Genomic DNA, 20,161 nt, shown 5'->3' on the forward strand with positions numbered 1-20,161 from the left:
ATACGTGCTCAGTCGCATCCAACTCTCTTCGACCCCATGGACTGCACGCCACCAGGCTCCTCTGTCCATGGGACTTTTCTGGCAAGAATACTGGAGTGGGTTGCCACTTCCTCCTCCAGGGGATCTTCCCAACCCAGGGATCGAACCTGTGTCTTCTAACTGCAGGACGCTGCACTGTGTCTCCTGCACCACAGGCCACCAGGGAAGCCCAGAAGAACTATGCGGCAAGCCAACAATAGTTTTCTTTTTAAAGTGGGTCCCTACTTTGAAATCTGGCTTTCCTTTTCTTTATTCCATTTACCTTACTCTCTTTCCATTCCTTTCTCATCGCCTCTGTCGTTTACCATTTTCCTGGGTATTCTCACCTTCTACACATAAAAATTCACTTCAAACTTACCATTTTCTCTTGTATCTAAATTTGTGTTTACTTAATTCTGATGGGACTATATGGTTTTAGGTGAAATACTTTTAATTGAAATACTTTTACTTAAGAGAAACATACATATAAACTGTTATCAAAGACATGAGTAACAAGCAGCCATTCACTTAGCAAATGTGACTGCCCATCAGGTACAGGATTGTGCTTGGCAGGTACTGGGAAACCTACGTTTCTTGTGTGGGACAAGCCAAGGGAAACTAGTAGGACACGTCATCGGAGAGGTCAGCCACACAGATGATGGAAGACCTGGTAGGCACTGTTGTATTCTGGCATTTACTCTAAATGATACGGGAAAATCACCAAAGTGTTTTGAATACAGGAGCAAAATAATTAGACTTTCATTTCAAATGGACTGCCCAGGTTGCTATGTTCATGAGAAAAGAGAAGAGCAAAAGCAGCAGGGAGACCAGACAGGAGATGACTAATAACACAATGGCTACGTGGGGTTCAGGGCGGGGGAGGGCACAGATGAAGACAGAAAGCTGTGGTCATGTTTATTCTTTAATTTTTAAGAAGTTTTTTTGTATTTTTGCTGTACTGGCAAAACACACAAAATTTCATTGTGGCACATGGGCCCCATGGCATATGGAATCTTACTCCCCTGGGGCAGGAATCAAACCCACATCCCCTGCACTGGAAGGATTCTTAACCACTGGATCACCAGGAAGTTCCCATATTTATTCTTATGGTAGATTTTAAGGTAAATAAAGGACACATTCTCGTGATACACTATTTTGAATTAGCGTGAATGTGTAAGAAAGAGGAATCAAGAATGTCTACAAGGTTACAGTCAGAGAAACTAAAGATTCAGTTCACTTCAGTCAGTTGTGTCAGACTCTTTATGACCCCATGGGACTGCGGCATGCCAGGCCTCCCTGTCCAACACCAACTCCTAGAGTTTACTCAAACTCATGTCCATTGAGCCGGGGATGCCATCCAACCATCTCATCCTCTGTCGTTCCCTTCTCCTCCTGCCCTCAATCTTTCCCAGCATCAGGGTCTTTTCAAATGAGTCAACTCTTCCCATCAGGTGGCCAAAGCACTGGAGTTTCAGCTTCAACATCAGTCCTTCCAGTGAATATTCAGGACTGATTTCCTTTAGGATGGACTGGATGGATCTCCTTACAGTCCAAGAGACTCTCAAGAGTCTTCTCCAACAACACAGTTCACAAGCATCAATTCTTAGGCACTCAGCTTTTTTACAGTCCAACTCTCACATCCATACATGACTACTGAAAAAAACCACTGCTTTGACCAGATAGACCTTTGCTGGCAAAGTAATGTCTGTCTCTGCTTTTTGATATGCTGTCTAGGTTGGTCATAACTTTTTTCCCAAGGAACAAGTGTCTTTTAATTTCATGGCTGCAGTCACCATCTGCAGTGATTTTGGAGCCCCCAAAAATATAAAGTCTGCCACTGTTTCCCCACCTATTTGCCAGGAAGTGATGGGACTAGATGCCATGATCTCAAGTTTTCTAAATGTTGAATTTTAAGCCAACTTTTTCACTCTCCTCTTTCACTTTCATCAAGAGGCTCTTTAGTTCTCCTTTATTTTCTACCATAAGGGTGGTGTCATCTGCATATCTGAAGTTATTGGTATTTCTCCCGGAAATCTTGATTCCAGCTTGTGCTTCATCCACCCCAGCATTTCTCATGATGTTCTCTGCATATAAGTTAAATAACCAGGGTGACAATATACAGCCTTGACATACTCCTTTCCCAACTGGGAACCAGTCTGTTGTTCCATGTCCAGTTCTAACTGTTGCTTCCTGACCTGCATACATATTTCTCAAGAGGCAGGTCAGGTGGTCTGGTATTCCCATCTCTTTAAGAGTTTTCCACAATTTGCTGTGATCCACACAATCAAAGGCTTTGGTATAGTCAACAAAGCAGAAGTAGATGTTTGTCTGGAACTCTCTTGTTTTTTTGATGATCCATCGGATGCTGGCAATTTGATCTCTGATTCCTCTGCCTTTTCTAAATCCAGCTTGAACATCTGGAAGTTCCCGGTTCATGTACTGTTGAAGCCTGGCTTGGATTCAGTTGACATTTAATAAAATAAGGCAAACTGGAACAGGAACAACCACTGGAGTGGGAAAGGGAGAAGGAGAATGAGGAGTTCAGTTCTGACAGGTTAAATCTGGGATATCTAACTGAAAATGTTGACTAGCCAGCTGAAGGTTAGGAAAGAGATCCAGGTGAGAGATAACATTCTTAGCTTGAAATACATGATAATTCCAGCTAGAGGCTGAGATGAAATCACAGAAGACTATGTATAAATACAGAAGAGGTCTAAACATTGAGGTCTAGGACACTGCCTTATTTTTCAGAAGTTGGGGCAACAAAAAGGAACCAGTAAAAGAAAGTGAAAATAAGCAGAAGTGTCCCAGAAACAAAGGGAGGAAAGATTTCAAAGAATGCTTTAGCTGCTACATCCAGTGAGATTAAGATTGAGAACTGACTAGGCAATTCGTTACCAAGGAGGTCACCAGTAAGCCATCTCAACAAGAACTGTTCAGGTAGCAGGGAAGATGAAAAAAAAAAAAAAGAAATTTTGTGCTGCATCCAAGACAGAGAGGGAGTGCTGGTGGCCACAAGTAACAACTCTTTTGAAGAACAGCAGCTGAAGAAAAATGTGCTATTGGAGTACGTTTGTTTTTAAAGATGGGAGATATTTTAGCACGTCTACATGCTGACAGGAATAATGCAATACAAGTGGGAAACACTAATGAGACAGCTCGTTGGCTGGCAGGAGAATGGGATGAATCCTGAGGCAATGCAATGGCCCTGACCGGAAGTGGACAGAACCAAGAGCAAGAGAGGTGAGGATCACAGCAAACAGGAAGTGCATCCAGTCTGGGTACCGATGCGAGGAGACATGCAAAGTTTTCGCCTGATTGCTTTCATTTTTAATACACAGGAAACAAGGTCATCAGCTGAAAATGAAGAGAAAAGAGGCACCAAAGGTTTGCGGAGATGTGTAAAATAGTCATTTGGGCAGCTGGCGGAGTAATTCCACCAGGGATCCACTGATACTACGATTAAGCACAAAGGACCTTCCTTGGCCAACACAAATGGAGAACAAGTCAGCATAGGAATGTCTTCCTTGATTCAAGCCCAGCTGCCAGGTATCAGCTGGACTGGAAGGAGAACTGGATGGGTGGGGGGGTGGGGAGGAGGGAGGTTGGTGATTACCAGGTACACATGAAATGAGAGGCGCTAAATAAGAGCTGGGTCTGCATGCTCAGTTGTGCCAGACTCTCTGCAACCTCATGAACTGTAGCCCACCAGGTTCCTTTGTCCATGGGAATCTCCAGGCAAGAATTCTAGAGTGGGTTGCCAGCCCTCCTCCAGGGAATCTTCCCAGGGATTGAACCCACGCCTCTTGCATTTCCTGCATTGGCAGGTGAATTCTTTGACACCTGGGAAGTCCAAAAGAGAACTGATATACAAAACCGAAAAGTTTTAACAGTGGACTATGGATTCAAAGTACGGTAAATAATCAAGTAAGCATGTAGAAGAAGGGGGCTCAGGGCACTTAAAGAGGGAGCAGCAGCAATGAATCGTAGGTCCCAGACACAGAAGTACAGTTCAAGTTGGGGGGTCCTCAACAGAAGGAGCTAGAGAGATAGCAGGCTGAAGCCCTGATAGAATGCTTGAAAGTGTGTCCTGTGAAATAATAAAGTACAGGCGGGTCTGGTTAAAATGTAACAGAACTACTTTAAAGACTAAAGCAAAACCTCTCCCCAGGCAAAGTGAGCCTGCAGATGAGGGTAACTAGAAGCCTAAGGGACTGGAGCCGAAGAATAACACAGGAATTGTAGCTGGAGGTTCCCACTCATGGAATCCCCAAGAAAACCATTTCCAGCACTCCTCTGGAGCCAGTTTTTAACAAACTGTCCAACTCAGAAGGCACAGTGGCCACATGGAAACCACACCTGTCCCCCCAGGCCCCTTTCCCCACTGAGCTGGACCCCGGACAGGTGATTCCAACAGCATACTAAAGAGGAACTGACAAAGTAAAAAAGAGAAGCTGATTCTCAGGACTTTTCCTCCAAAGTAGACCTCTTGCTCTGAAGCAGTTCAGAGCTACGAAGTTCTATGGCATGTAAGAGTTTGAATACATTGTTATTCTGAACACACGGCTTCTAATGACAAAAATAAGACTGTGTACATGTTCGTCACTCAGTTATGTCCGACTTTTTGCGACCCCATCAGACTCCCCTGTCCATGGAATTCTCCAGGCAAGAATACTGGAGTGAGTAGACATTCCCTTTTCCAGGGGGCCTTCCTGATCCGAGGATCAAACCCATGTCTCCTGCATTGCAGGCAGCTTTTTTACTGTCTGGGTCACTAAGGAAGCCCCTAAAATAAGACTATTACTGACAAATAAGCAGACTTTTTACCACCTAGAACTAGACAAGCTACCTGGTTTTTCTAAGGGCTGGAAATTCAGGGAAAGACAATCTCTAGGGAGGCCTTGAAGGTACAGTGAGAGAAAGTAAGTTGTTTTCTGCTTAAACTCTTATCAAGTCCCATCCATTGCATCCCTACAAATATCCAAGGGCTCCCACTATTAGGTACTAAATATATCCAAAAAATTCATTTTTGCTTTACTGAGCAAAAAGTAAACACAGACTAAATTAAATGAAACAAAACGATTTTGGTTTAGTACAAGATGCTTACATATATTCAATTCTAAAGATTTAACAAAAAATCTTAGTCGTCTCCTTTCTTGAAACTGTTTTGTTATTTTTCTAACTTTGTGAATTACAAGCTTAATTAAAACACATTTAAAATCAATACTTATTTGTTGGGACTTCTCCGGTGATCCAGTGGCTGAGACGACACTCTCTCCCAATGCAGGGGGGCCCGAATCTGATCCCTAGTCAGGGAACCAGATTCCACATGCTGCAACTAAAGATCCTGCATGCCACAACTAAGACCTGATGCACATAAATAAGGAAATAACTTTAAAAAGAGAAATGCTCATTAAAAAATAAAATAATCAATGCTTATTTAAGAAATTATAATAGACTCAAAAAAAAAAAAAAAAGCAATCTTAGCATGAATTTCTGGGTAAGCTTCCAAATGGAAACAGTGCTCAAAATTCAGTCATCCTCAAATACACCTAAATTGAATACGGCATTATCTAACGCTTTCTAGGAAAAAGAGGGAGTTTGTTCTATTACAATCCATTTTGACTGAAACAGATTTGCAGGTATTTTAATGGTGTCATGATAAAGATAACTCATCATCAAATTGGGGGCTTTCCGTTCAAAAACTCCTTTTGGATGAGGTCCCAGAGCAGTTTCAGCTAAATCTTGCCCTGTTCATTACTTGTCAGTATTATAGAAAGTGCAACTATACTTAAGCTTTGAACTGAGGTAGCAGAATGTATAAAGTTAATAATTAACAAGCTAAATTCCAAGTTTTTCCAGGTAGTACAAAAAAAATCAGAATAAAAGCCCTCACCAAACTATTGAAGATAAGCACCATGTTTCACTCAGTTCTTCTCAAGAATGCACACAGAACCCATAACGTCCCCCTCTGAAACAGACCTAAAACTTTACCAACAATTAACATTCAATAAATGTTAAAATATTATTTTCATAAGGACTGAGATTAAGAAGACTGAAATAGATGAAAAGCAATATTGCAACTGAGAGAAAAGTCTTATGGAGCCTTAACAAAGTATTGGAGACTCATCCTAAAGCAGATGAGAAATCTAAACGTGTTATCTTTCATGATTATCTTCTTTCACAATAGAGACAACTGGGACCTCAAAACACACTAACAACCGATCCTACTGAATAAATGTGACATCAGGTTAAAGCACTTTACGAATGTTAATTGATAGTCTCTCACAATCTATTCCGACAACATGGGCACAGTTGCAGTGTCTCACCAGTGTGCTTCTTAATAACTTTACTAACTACATCTGATAAAGAACACACCTTCTAAATTATTCTAAAGGATATTACAACAACAAAAAAGACAACTGCCTACAAGTCAAACATATCTTGACGAAAAAAGCATCAACACACTTCAAGTGTTCCAACAATTATGAAGCGGAATGATCCTCAGATTTATTTAGCCTCAAAACATTATAAATTACTCCAAGGTAGGAATAATGCCTTGAAAATACAGTATTTTTTTTAAGGTACAACAATAAAAAACCCAGTCATTATGAGTTATAATTTACTGGTAAAATTACTTTAACATGTCTCAATGCTGCTGTCAAGAACCCTGATCAAATTCTTACCCCAAATAAAATAGAGTAAGCACTTTTTGCTCAACATATAATGCTTACATTATTCCTACCGTCACTATTAACATCTGTCACGAGGTTTCTCAACAGACTACAAGGAGTACACATGTGCATTACCAACTCATTCTTTCTGTAAGAACTACATATTTAAAGAAAAACTAATACACCACTCTAACAGTAAAGTTTAAGAGATTACTCTCCCTATTATTTGTAGGAACCATAAAAACTATCAGTAAAGTCTAAAAATCTGAAAATTCTATTTAAATGCACACAAAATCTTCAACAAATAAGGTGTTAACATATCAAAAATGTCCACTTAAATTCAAAAGTTATCTGTAAAAAAATTAATATACTTTATACTGTAATTATCAAGGTTGACTTTGCACCACATTAATTTGGACTTCTGAAGAATCCAAATAAAAATAAGTACCTTCTTATTATATGTAAATAAGAAAAAAGCAGACAACACAACCTTTATGTTAAGAATAAATGCAATACTACAAATCATTCTCTTTTTAGCACGTTTTACCAGTTTTAATACTAGATGGAAAGTTCAAATGTGGAACCACAAATCATTACTCAGAGTCCTTCACTTGTCACTACTATCAATGCAATACTACATTTATTTGCAACCAGTGACCAAAACGTCAAAATAAAACTTTTGAAAAAGTGCTTTATTTAAAAATACTTCTTATAGAAAAGGAATCCACTAGTGCCCCTGGGAGATTTTTAAAAGCAGAACATGTTGTACTGCAAAGATTATTTACAGAAAACAGAACCAAAAATACATTACTATTCAGTAAATACACTGTATCAAAAACATCTAATATGGGATAGAGAACAGAAATACTAGTTTGTTAAAAGTCTTCTTCCCTTCATTAAAAAAACATGGATTTTATTAAACTGACAATAGGAAAATGCAACCCAGTAATAATCTTAGCCCTATAAAGTTACTTATTAACCTTTAAATAGACTGCTATGAATCTACACTTCCTCCTGTTCACCTGCCATCTTTTCCAATTTTAAATAGGCACTAAGAGTGTAAGACAGACAGTCCTTGCAACATCAATAATGAGGAAAGAACACACTCAGCTTAAGCTTAAGAAAAAGATAATTGTGGGTTTTGTCTGCTCTGAAGAATCAGCACCCAACACAGGTGCCAGCATAAAATAGGTGCTTAGTGAATATCTGTAGAGTAAGTGGTGAGGTTTAATTATATTACTGCAACATTAGCTTTCTTCCCTTTAGAGTTCTCCCTTGCTCAAAAAAGCAACTCAAAACCATGCCAGATTGCCTCAAAAGCACATAAACTTCTCTATTCATAATGAGATATAAAGCTGGGTCTCAAAAGAATCAAATATCAATAGAAAACAAGCCACTCTTCTTCATCTTCTCTATTCTTTCAAAACAAAATTAGATCAATAATGTTGATTTTTAAGAAATATCAAAATGTCTACCAACTTTCCTCAAAATTAAAAAAAAAAATTCACATTTCAAACGTATTCTCTACGCTAATATTGAAAATAACTGATTTTTCAACACTATCTTGGATGAAATAAAAAAACAAGCTTATAAACCAAAATAACGTGTTTGCCAATTTTTTCCTTCATCTGAAGCTAGAGGCTCTGTGCCTAAATTTTTACTAGCTATGAGATCAGCTTTGTCTGACATTTCAAAATTCACTTTCATGCATTTTATTGAATATCTACTATACGTCAGGCCCTTTAACAAAATGTTAATTTTGTAAACTGAACATTAGCACCAAAGTCCCCTTCAAAAATGTGTCACTTAAAATAAGAGCAGCAGCTAAAGAGGACTCTCAATGTTTCCGGTACACCTTAAGTCAATGTATCGAGGCTCTTTTCACTATTCCTGCGGCATCAGCGAGCCGCTAACTACCACACCCGCTACCAAAAAATCACTAGCAAAGCGGCAAGCGCTGGGTAAAACAACCTGTAAGAGTAGGACGAGCTCCTCTTCGGAGGTGGTCAGGGCTTTTTCTCCGCTGCCCAAAGCGAACCGCGGCGAGACCCGCGGGCGGCTCGCGCCGGACGCCCCTGGCCAGAGTCCGACTCCGAGCCGCCGCGGGCCCCGCCCCGCCGCAACTCTCACCTGGAGGACCCGGGCCCTCTCCACCCGCCCCCTGCACCACCCTCCCGACTTCCAGACCGGCAAAGTTGGGGGGAGGGGGAGCCCTCATTTCCATTTTACAACAGGGGGGCAGTGGGCTCTCAGCCGTCCGCCAGTCTTGAATCCGGAACAGAGTCTGGAACCCTCTCCCAGAAGGAATGGAAGAAAAACCAAAGCCAGGGTTCGCAGGAGGACGTCGCCCAAACCTGAAAATGGAGCCGCAGGCTCAGCCCGCAGCGCACGGCGGGCAGGGCCGGGCCGCACTCGCCCCGGAGCCCTAGGCAGTAGGGGTTCGGGGCGTCGGGCCTCCGCCCCAGGGGCCGCGAGGGCGAGGTGGGAGGCCCGGGGCGCGCCCCGGGCCGGAGATGCACTCACCGTAGCCTTTTGTCTCCGCCGCTCGCTCCGGCAGCAGCCGCTCTCGGCGCCGGCTCCGCGGCTGCTGTCCCCCCACGCCCGCAGCTGCGCTCCCCGGCGCGCTCGCCGCTTCCTGGCCCCTCCCTCCACGCCCAGGCTCGCGCGCAGGCGGGGCGAGAGGCGGTGCGCGCTCCGGGAGCCGCGGGAGGGCCGCGCCGCCGCGCAGCTGCCGCCGGGCTGGCCCCGCCCCCTGCCCCGCCTGCGGGGATGGGCTCTGGCCCGCGCCTCCGCGACGCGCCCGGCCCGCGACCTCCGCGGGCTAGAAGCCCCTTCCTGGACAAGCAGAGGGCAGAGTCCGGGCTGGAGCCCGCGCGGGAAAGGACGTGCCGGAAGATGGCGACCGGGGCTGGGTGGGAACGTTCGGGAGCCCCTCCCCACGCTCAGGCCGGCGGCCCGCAGCGGCGGCTCGCACCCCTTCCCCAGACAGCGCGGAGAGGCGGCGCCTGCACTCGTAGTGCAGACGCTCCCAGGCGGGCGAGGGTCGGCGCAGAGCCGTCTGCCTCTCAGTAGCAGTTGAGAGGTACATGCCCTGAAATCACTAAACCACGCTTAAAAAAAAAAAAAAAGGAAACTTAAGAATTGTTGCATCCATCATTACCTGTCTTAAGGCCGAGAATATCCACCTGGCATTTGATATGCATAAAATTAGGACTTCCCTGTAGCTCGGGGGATAAAAGAATCTGCCTGCGATGCAGGAGACCAGGGTCGAATCCCTGGGTCGGGAAGATCCAATGCGGAAGGGAATGGCAATCCACTCCAGTTGTTTCTGCCTGGAGAATTCCACGGACAGAGAAGCCTGGGGGGCTACTACAGTTCGTGGAGTCGGACACGACTGAGTGACGAACACACGCACACACTGGATCTGTGAGACTCCCTTATCTGTAATATTTTATATGTCTTAGAAATCAAACACAAGAGTGCCCCTTTCTAGCAGCCAACCCTCCACCAAAATGCCTACAATACTTGGAATATAACGTAGTACGTCTTCCCCATCTTGACTGATATTAGTACATGAGTTTTCTTTTCCCCCTAAATTATAGTCAGTTCTCCCTTGTTCAAAAAGCAACTCAAAACCATGCTGCAGTCCTTCTGGTTAGTTACTGAAGTCAAAAACTTTGGTCTTTGGCTCCTCATTCTCTCTTCAGCTCCAAACTGTCAAGGTCTCTTGGTTGTAATAAATCAGACTCAGACCACTTCTCACTTGCATCACTTTTATCTTCTCTGACCTATATTTTGGTGGCCTACTAAATGATCTTCTTGCCCACTGTTACTGCAGTCTATTATCAAACAACAATCCAAAGGACTTCCCTGGTGGTTCAGGGGTTAAAAATCCACCTTCCAATGCAGGGACACAGGATTTGATCCCTGGTAGGGGAGGAGCCTGGTAGGCTGCAGTCCATGGGGTCGCGAAGAGTCCGCACGACTGAGCGACTTCACTTTGGCTTTTCACTTTCATGCACTGGAGAAGGAAATGGCAACCCACTCCAGTGTTCTTGCCTGGAGAATCCCAGAGACTGGGCCCCCGTCTATGGGATCGCACAGAGTCGGACACGACTGAAGCGACTTAGCAGCAGCAGCAGCAGCAGCAGCAGCAGCAGCAGCAGCAGCAGCAGCAGCAGCAGCAGCAGCAGCAGCAGCAGCAGCAGGGGAACTAAGGTCCCACGCTCAAATAGGACAGGGGGAACTAAATCTGCCCAGGCAACTACTGAGCTGGTACACAGAGAAGCCCACAAACTGCAATGGAGAGCCCAGGCAGTCAAAATAATTAATTTAAAAACAACCAAAAAAAGAGAGAGAGACAAATGGAAAGGAAATGGCAACCCAACCAGTATTCTTGCCTGGAAAAGTCCATGGACAGGAGCCTAGCGGGGCTGCAGTCCATGGGGTTAGGCGACTGAGCAGGCACGCCTGAGGAGGGTTGGAGGGATTTGGGTTGGTAGCAATAAACTGGTAGAACTAAAAAACAAGGACCACCACCACCAGAATATCCTCCTACAGGAAAAGTCAGCTGCTGTTTCATCTGGTCACAATCCTCCATTGCCTCCCTATTTCCTAAACTGTAAAAGCTAAGGTCTTTACAGTGACCTACAAAGCCTTAGATTTGGTCTTTTGCTTTATTTTCTGACTCCAGTTCCAATCGCCTGTATACTTCAGGACACGGTCTTTGGCAGAGCTTTCTCTCGGCAGGTAACATTCTTCCCATGGCTCAAATCTTATCTTAAATGATGATGCTTAGCCTGACCACACTATTTAAAACTAACCAAGGGATTCTCCTGGTTATCCAGTGGCTAAGAGACCATGCTCCCAATGCAGCAGGTCGGGTTTGATCCCTGGTCAGGAAAGTAGATCCCACATGCCATAACTAAGAGTTTGCATGCCGCAGCTAGAGATCCCACATGCCACAAGTAAAGATCCGGCAAGCCAGAACTAAGACCCAGAGCAGCCAAAATAAAAAAACTGTAACCACCTCAAACCCAACTCTCAATCCTCCCAGCTTGCTCCTTCTCTTCCCATGACACTTAAAATCTTACAAAAATCTTTATAATTTATCTATGTATGTTTATTTTTTAATGTCTGTCTTCCCCAACAGAAGATGAGATTTTCGTCTGTTCTGTTCAACTGATCTATCCCAAGTGCCTAGAGTAAATGGAAAAAAAAAATTAAAATCTTCTAGGTAATAAAAAGTACAAAGCATCAAAAAATGACCAATTTTATATTTTCCTGTTTATATCAATTAACCAGAAGACTCCTATCTACATCATAACACAAGCATTTTGATTTTCTGATTACTCTGAGTACAGTGATGACTTGACCTTCAATGCAGTTTTTCTAACCACTGAGATCATGGTATCCTATTTCACTGGAGAAGACAAATATAAATTAGAGGAAACTTTCTGGTGTAAAACTTAAAAAGACATATTAATTGTAAAAATGTCCATATCTTGCCATAATGGAAAAGAATATTAAAAAAAGAATGTATATATATATGTGTGTGTGTATATATATATATATATATATATGAGTCACTCTGCTATACAGCAGAGATTGCCACACCATTGTAAATCAACTATACTTCAATTAAAAAATAAAATTTAAAAAAGTCCTATGACAAAAAGAAAACAGCTAATTCCTGAACTTGATATATACATTTATAATCCTTCCTTTGAATTACAAATGTAGTCATTTTGTGTGAAGGCCTTAAGTAATAACATTTCCTATCATTTATTCATGATAGAATTTAGTATGTAAACTTATTATGTAAAATTATTTATTTCCAGATATTTCATACTTAGTTTATAACACATCATGTGTGATCAAATATCTTAACATAATTTCAGTTGCTATAGCTATTCCTATATACCGCTTGCCAGTAGAAAAAAAAGTCAGTTAAGAAGACAATTCCATTCAATCAAAGGATACATTTTGTATGAAAGTCTGTGCATGATTATTTGCTCAGTATTATACTTATGGCATAGTCTCTTCACATATATAATTTATCCTTTCTGATTTAAAACTAAGGCTACAGATGATCCCTTATAATTTAGATTACTTTTATATAAAATTGAATAAACTGCTTTTATTTGAAAAAACACTGATTATATATTTGGCTTGTAATTACAATAGCACCAAACAATTTTTTCTGAAGTCATTATGATGATGTGTCTGTACTGTTCTTTAAATTGTTGACAAGTAAAAGCTTATCTGAAGAGGACAGAGTAGGGGGCTTCCCTGGTGGCTCAGCGGTAAAGGATCCACCTGCCAGTGCAGAAGAGAGTTTGATCCCTGGTCCGGGAGGATCCCACATGCCTTGGAGCAACTAAGCCCCTGCGCTACAAAGACTCATCCTGCGCGCTTGAGCCGGGGAACTCTTAGCCCCCAGTCTGCAACTACTGAGCTCACTCTGGAGCCCGTGCTCTGCCACAGGAGAAGCCACTGCAATGAGAACCTTGCTCAGTGCAAGGAAGAGTAGCCTCTGCTTGCTGCAACTAGACAAAAGCCTGCACAGCAATGAAGACATGGCACAACCAAAAATAAATTTTAAAAAGACACAATAGAAAATAGATAGTGTTCATAATTCATCCACATACTGCTAAAGTTAAATGCAACTGTTACAGTACAAAATAAAATGTTTTCCACACGTACTAGTCCACAAACGAAAATGATCTCAACAAAACTAACATGGTGTATTTGTGCCTTAACCAATGGAAACATTAATACCAAGGACAACAGAAAGCAATCTGTTGGTCTAACGAACTGCTATCACTACTCATGAGCTCACGTAGCTACCACACTAGCCTAATGATGCAATCTCTTAGTTAAGCAAATTTTCCTTTAAAATTTTTACAGGAAGTAGATTTTTCCTAGAAGTATACTAGTATTTTTTTTTTAACTGCTTTCCAAAATTCAGTACCAGCTATTTATCACATATAGGAGAGATGGTATATAGGGTTAGAGTCTGGAGTTCAAACTCTGATGCGTAATTAGCGGGGTGACCCTGACCAAAGTTCTTAACCTTTCTAAACCTGTCTTTTCTTCTCATTTAATGGGGGGTAGTACTTACCTCCAAGAGTTGTTGCAGGAAATCAATGAGAAAACTCGAGCAAAATTCTTAGCCCTGGGCCTGGCACATGCTCAGTGCTGGTAAATGCTAGCTATTATCCTCACACAAGCATGTAATTAAGCTCATTCCCCTATATTTGTAATACTGAGAAAATGGTTCATAATAGGCCCCAAATGGGACTGTTTGAGTTCTACATCAAGATAGTATTATATGCAATTACATGAATATTTTTAAAAACTGCACTAACATTTCTTTTACCACCACTACATCCCAGGCACAGTTCTAGGCAACAAAGGAAGCTAAAAGAAATAAGGCCCAGACCTGGAATAGCTCAACAGTTAACTGAAAGGAGACATACCATTACCAAATAACTACTTTCAAAGTAGTATGGCCATACTTCCTTGTACACTTCAGTGTACTTCTCGACCTGGCTTAAAAGTTATTTGTGCTCACTCTCATTCTCAATACATCCAGGTTTGAATGACAAGTATGTATAAATTGCTTGGTGTACAAAGAAGTAACCATAAGTTTCATGTAAAGCTGAAGAGGCTTTAGCTCCTTGAAATGAATATCTAACTTGGCAAAGTGGATCAAAGGAGGGAGAAAAGGCAGAGGGAAGATTTCATTTGTTCTGTTCTGAGTCAAAACTTTTCCATACCTGTAAACAAACTTAGGAAATCCCTTTGACCAATGTTATATGACTTAGCTTGAGGATCTTGTATTTTTTTCCTGAAGGTATATCATGGACACTCCAAAACATGAACTACACAACTGGTATTCATTTATTTACACAACAAATATCTATTGAGCATCTAGTAAGCATATGTGATCTGTCTTTGGTGTGATAGAGGATACCAAAAAGATTTACAAGACAGAATCAAGCAATATAAAATCTAGTTGTCAACACCACATTCCTTAGCTAATTTGTCAACAAGATAATGGGACACAGCACACAAAGTGTGGTTTGGGAAGGCTGAGGAAAATCACAAAGCACACAGAACTTACTGAGAAAGGAGAATATGCCTCAAAGGAGGACCACAGGCCATGGCCCTTCTGTGAATGGAGCAACCAGGTAGGAGAGGAACCTAAGTTAGACTCCCGCTTCACACTCTTACCCAGAGTTGACCCTTGCTGCTCATCAAACCACAAACATCCGTTGCATGCCTGCTGTTTGTCAGGTGGCATACCAAATGCTGTGGGGAAACTTAGTATAAAGCATGGTCTTTGTCCTTAATGAAATGTCACACAGCCACATTTGAATAATTAGATAGTGTAGTAGCTGAGGGGATTGCTGAGGTCTATATCGGTTTCTTAGAGGGAGAGGAATTTGAGGTGGGTCTCTGGGAAGAAGAAAGGCCAGGTCTCTGTTTTCTAAACTGTGGATTGTACATCTCTGGTGGTGTGGGAGATGACTTCAGGTAGCACACTTAAGAGGGGTAGGGGTGAAAAGAAGAGGGGAAGTAGCCTGGGATACATGCAGCTCACAGAGCTTCAATATGTAGCCTGTAATATAATTACATTGTAGCTCCTTAGCTTACAACACAACAAAAACAAACAGAAAGAGAGCTAGGAATTGTAATAGAAATGCCTTCTGGGGACAAGGAGAGAGGAGGAATGGAACCTTTTGAGAATCACTCTGCTATGTCAGGTGAGAGACCACAAGGAATGAAGAATTTCTTTTTTTGTTTCTCTTTTATAGATAACTGTTATATATGGCAGGTAATTCAGACTTCCCACATGTGATAGCGATCAAAGTTTCTTTTATATGTCTGTTAAGGTTAAAATATGAATCAGCTAAAAGAAATCTCTCAAGTCAACAAGAGAGGCAATAAAGAGAAAGGGGATGTGGCACTTTAGGGAGTACAAAGCTTGGCAAGCCAAGGCTCCGAAATTGGCACATTAAAGGTGTGTTCCCAGGGAGAGCGGGAGCCATATTGAATCTTGAGCTGAGTACTGGCATACAAGCATGGGGAAAGCAAGATTTCAAAGTTCGGGTAACCTAGAGGGGGTGAAGTCTGCCACAGGCTGGAGAGTGCTCCTTCTGCACCTGGAGGAAGCTCCTTGGCCCAGAGGAACCAGCAGAACTGGCCCCCGGAACCTGCTGGGAAGCCATTCAGCAGACACTAGGGGGACTCCCATCTCTGTGTGTTATCAGGGCTCCAGCAAGATGGGACATGGAAACTCCACATACCTCAAAGTGCCTGCACACTGCTGCACTTAAAACAGGCAGGACAGACATGGTACACCTCCCCCTAGCACAGAGAATTATGTGTGTTTTCATAAAGAAAGGTTGTGATGAGTAAAATGTGGCAGTATAGTTGAAAGAAATAGAAGGTGGCCAAGTTAGGAACTTTCACATCCCCCTCCATTCTCCTCCAGTGAGTGTTACTGCCTAATAGTGTTTCAGCTCTTGCTTCTGGCCCTGGGATTAGCTAAGCTAAGCAGCTGGGAGGACTCTCACTGCTTGCTTTCTGTCATTACCTCTGTAGTAGGGTCCATGTGCTGTGTATCCCTGGGATTGTAGTAGGCAGGCAGTTGGCTGAGAACACATCACCCACTCCACCCTCAATATCCCATTCCCTAAATTTGGGAACCTGTAAGCAGAATGAGATATCATCCCCACAATTATGTTATGTCACACCTCATACATGGATGCTCAGTGATGTCTGACTCTCTGTGACCCACCCCACGGACTGTGTAGACTTCCAGGCTCTTGTGTCCATGGAATTCTCCAGGCAAGAATACTAGAGTGGGTTGCCGTTTCCTTCTCCAGGGGATGTTCTCAACCCAGGGTTTAAACCTGTGTCTCTTGCATCTCCTGCATTGGCAGGCGGATTCCTTACCACTGCACTACCTGGGAGTTACATCATAGTTGACCTTAAAGTAAGACAATCCGGGTGGACCTGATCCCATTACCTGAGCCCTTAAAAGCAAAGAATTTTCTATGGCTGGTTTCAGAAAAAGAAGCCAGAGAGATTTAAAGCACAAAACAGATTCAATTTGCCACTGCTGGCATGAAGACAGGGAATGGGGCACATGAAAAGGAATACAGAAGGCTTCTAGAAGCAGAGTGTGGCCCCTGGCTGGTAGCCAGCAAGGAAACAGTGACCTAAGTCCTGTACCCATAAGAAACTGAATTCTGTCAACAACAAAAATGTGCTTTGAAACAGATTCCACCCCCTCAAGTCTCTAGATGAGAACTCTGACTGGCAGGCACCTTGACTTCAGCTGTGTGATACTGTGAGCAGAAAATTCAGCAACCCCATACCATGCTAGACTTCTGACCTACAGATAATATGAGCTAATAAATGAGTGTTGTTTTAAGCCACCAATGGTAATTTGTTACACAGCAATAGAAAACTAACATAATGCCTGTCACTGAATTAACCCTTCTCTAGACAGGCTCCAGCCTCAAGACTCTAGGAACTGCCACTGGTCAATCCATAGACAAATGGATCAATTCTCAGGCATTAGTAAATAAGCCTGTGTCACTTATGAATATACGAGGAGGGGAATTAAGGGAAAAGATTGGAATTCCTGATAACTTGGCTTGGGAGGGACTTATATATTATTTTCACTTGGGTAAAAAAGGAAATATGACCTTATTTTGAAATAACTGGATGGTGAGACTACCAGTTTTGGGTGCTATTAGAATTTCAGGTAGCATAAGAGAAAGAAAAGACAGAGGAAAGGTGGTGTTCTCCAGTAAAAAAAGAATGATCTCCTGGGACAAGTGGATATGAGTATGTTTTGCAGATTGGTAGCTGTCTGATCATGGACTTATCGGAAATGTTCTTAACCTCTTCAAACCCAAGACTATTTATCTTAAAGTATGTAAATAACTATCTAATAAGATTGGGGAGAATTAAATAAAATAGCTCATGTAAAACCTCAGTGCCTGTGGCACAGCAGATTATCAATAGTTTATCTCCATTGTTTTTTAGTCACTAAGTCACATCTGACTCTTTGCAATTCCATGGACTGTAGCCTGCCAAGCTCCTCTAGGCAAGAACACCGGAGTGGGTTGCTATTTCCTTCTTCAGGGGATCTTCCTGACCCAGGGATGAAACCTGTGTCTCCTGCATTGGCAGGTGGATTTTTTTCACCACTGGCCACCCTTTTCACAGTGCCTTTTGCGATGTTTCTAGTTATTATGGCATATATGCAATTAATGCCATCCTACAGAAATATAATGCATGCCACACTTTAAAATTTTCTAGCAGTCACAGGAAGAAAAAAGTAAAAACATGGAACTAATACCACATCTCAATTCAGTACAGCCGTGTTTCAAGTATTCAATAGCAACGTGTAGCCAGTGGCTACAAGTACTGGACGGCTCAGTACTAGACCTCTAAATAAATATTTCACTTAGTTCTCTTCTACTCTTTGGAATAATCTAAAATAAACATAAATAGGTGACTGATAGGTAATTACAGAGGTATGAGAACATATATGCACACACATTATACTCTGGCACATACCAAACCCAGATGATTTGGGTTTTTGTCATTGTTGTTTTACCATCAGTTCTTAGTTGCAGTGAGTCATATTTCAATCAGCGGAGCAGGGTATCAGTGGTGCATGGGTTTCTAATTTTAAATTCCAAAACATACCACAAATCAGAGCTACATAGTCAAAGTAATACCGAGCAACCATGAGAGCTGGGTTAAAACAAAAACCTATCTCACATAAAAGAATACTTGTTGATTTTCAAAGTAACTCTAATAAAAGATTATATAATTATTTCCTGTGCTTTTTCTCTGAAGACAATGGTATAGACTTTTGGATTCTACAGAAGCTTTTTTTTTTTTTTCCTTTCTACGTCATTGTCTCTGTTATGTGAGAATGAGGACTAAAGCAAATCAGAACTATAGAAAACAGTAGGCACTGCACAGCAACCATGGAAGGACTTGCCAGAACTCTGTGACACTTCTACGAGGATCTTCAAAGATGATCCAGACAGTGATCTTGCTCCTAGAGCAGATACACAGGAAAGCACAGGACATAGCCAAACACATATAATACAAGGTATAACACGGAAAGAAAATGAGAGATACCCAAAAAACACACTACAAGTACTGGTAAAAACAAAATCCTTCTCGGTGGGGATTAGGAAAGGTTTCCTAGCAAAGAATTCTTTGTGGGCGGTTTTAAAGAATGGTCTTTAAAGGGTGGTTAATAGGGCTCAATTCAACAGATACTTGTTGCCAACCTACTGTGTGGCAGGCACCATTGTAGGCAGGGAGGATCTACTGATGCAAGTCTGCATTTAAGCTGGATGGGAGTGAGGAATGGTACAGGACAAGTAAAACCAGCAATACAGCACTGTTCTGGATTCCAATCACTTTCTCCATCTCACATTGCCTCTGACGTCCCTCGGCCTCTGAAGTCTCTCAAGGCTCTGCCTCTGGAACCTACAAACAACTTCTTATCTCTTTCTCTGCTTCTGACCTTTCATCTAGAATAAGATGTGGGATTCCAGAATAAGAGGTATTTCATCCTCTGACCCCTCACCATGCAATCACACAGACTCTGCTCACCCCCAGCTCCGGCTCTAGCTCTAGTCAGGAAGCTACAGAAGCAAGAAGCTGCCACCACAGCTTCCGGCTCCAGCATTACCCTGGTGTGAAGAGGAAGTTGGGCACAGTTTGCTAAGTATTATCACAGACATAGTTCTAGTGGAGGACATTTGACTCAGCCTGTGATGATACGAAAGGGATTCCAAAAAGAGCAGATGCTTGAGAAGAATTATCCATGAATGAAAGGAAGGGTGAGATTTTTTATTTTTTGGCATAGAAAAACAACCTGATTGAAATCAGGGTGAGATGAGAGTATGCCTTTAGGGAACCAGAGAATAAGAGCAGTTCATAGAAGGGTTACTGTGGGCACAGAGAGGAAATGATTCTGGACCTACCGAAAGAGGCTAGAGCGTGTGAAGGAGTTTGGATTTCTTCAGAAGATGATAAGAAGTAGAGCAGAAAGACAAAATGTACCAAAGATGCTGCTTTAAAAGAATAAAATTTACATATATGGACATATCATCAGTGTATCATATATAACCTTTGAACTTCAAAATATCCTTGTTTTGATAACTTACTTGACAAGCTGCATGTAGCATTTACTCATAAAGGGCAGTATGTGAAAACCTGAAATGGAATTATAGTACCGACATGATTATTTCATGCTTATCTGTTTTGCTTTTAAAAAAGCGTGTGAAGGTTGATTTCTTCCTAATTTCCCATTAATCTGAACAGTTTTTATTATTAACTAAAATTTGTCTCCTTATGAACAATAATTGTACATACCTGAAATTCAGGGGTCAATGTCAATTCCATGAGTTACTTTG

General features: G+C 42.1%; 1 protein-coding gene across 3 annotated transcripts in view; it reads right to left on the bottom strand.

The window, feature by feature from the left end:
- Positions 1-9,286, bottom strand: part of CDC42SE2 (CDC42 small effector 2) — a 118,055-nt gene extending 108,769 nt beyond the window's left edge. For 2 of the 3 annotated variants that reach the window (XM_052643257.1, XM_052643258.1), the window contains exon 1: positions 9,216-9,286. The gene's annotated coding sequence lies outside the window, so the exon portion shown is untranslated. The remainder of the gene's footprint in view (positions 1-9,215) is intronic. The other variant, XM_052643259.1, reaches the window with a different exon arrangement.
- Between the last annotated feature and the right edge of the window lie 10,875 nt (positions 9,287-20,161).

The sequence above is a fragment of the Budorcas taxicolor genome, chromosome 7 (assembly GCF_023091745.1).
Source record: "Budorcas taxicolor isolate Tak-1 chromosome 7, Takin1.1, whole genome shotgun sequence".
In the NCBI taxonomy this organism is placed as follows: domain Eukaryota; kingdom Metazoa; phylum Chordata; class Mammalia; order Artiodactyla; family Bovidae; genus Budorcas; species Budorcas taxicolor.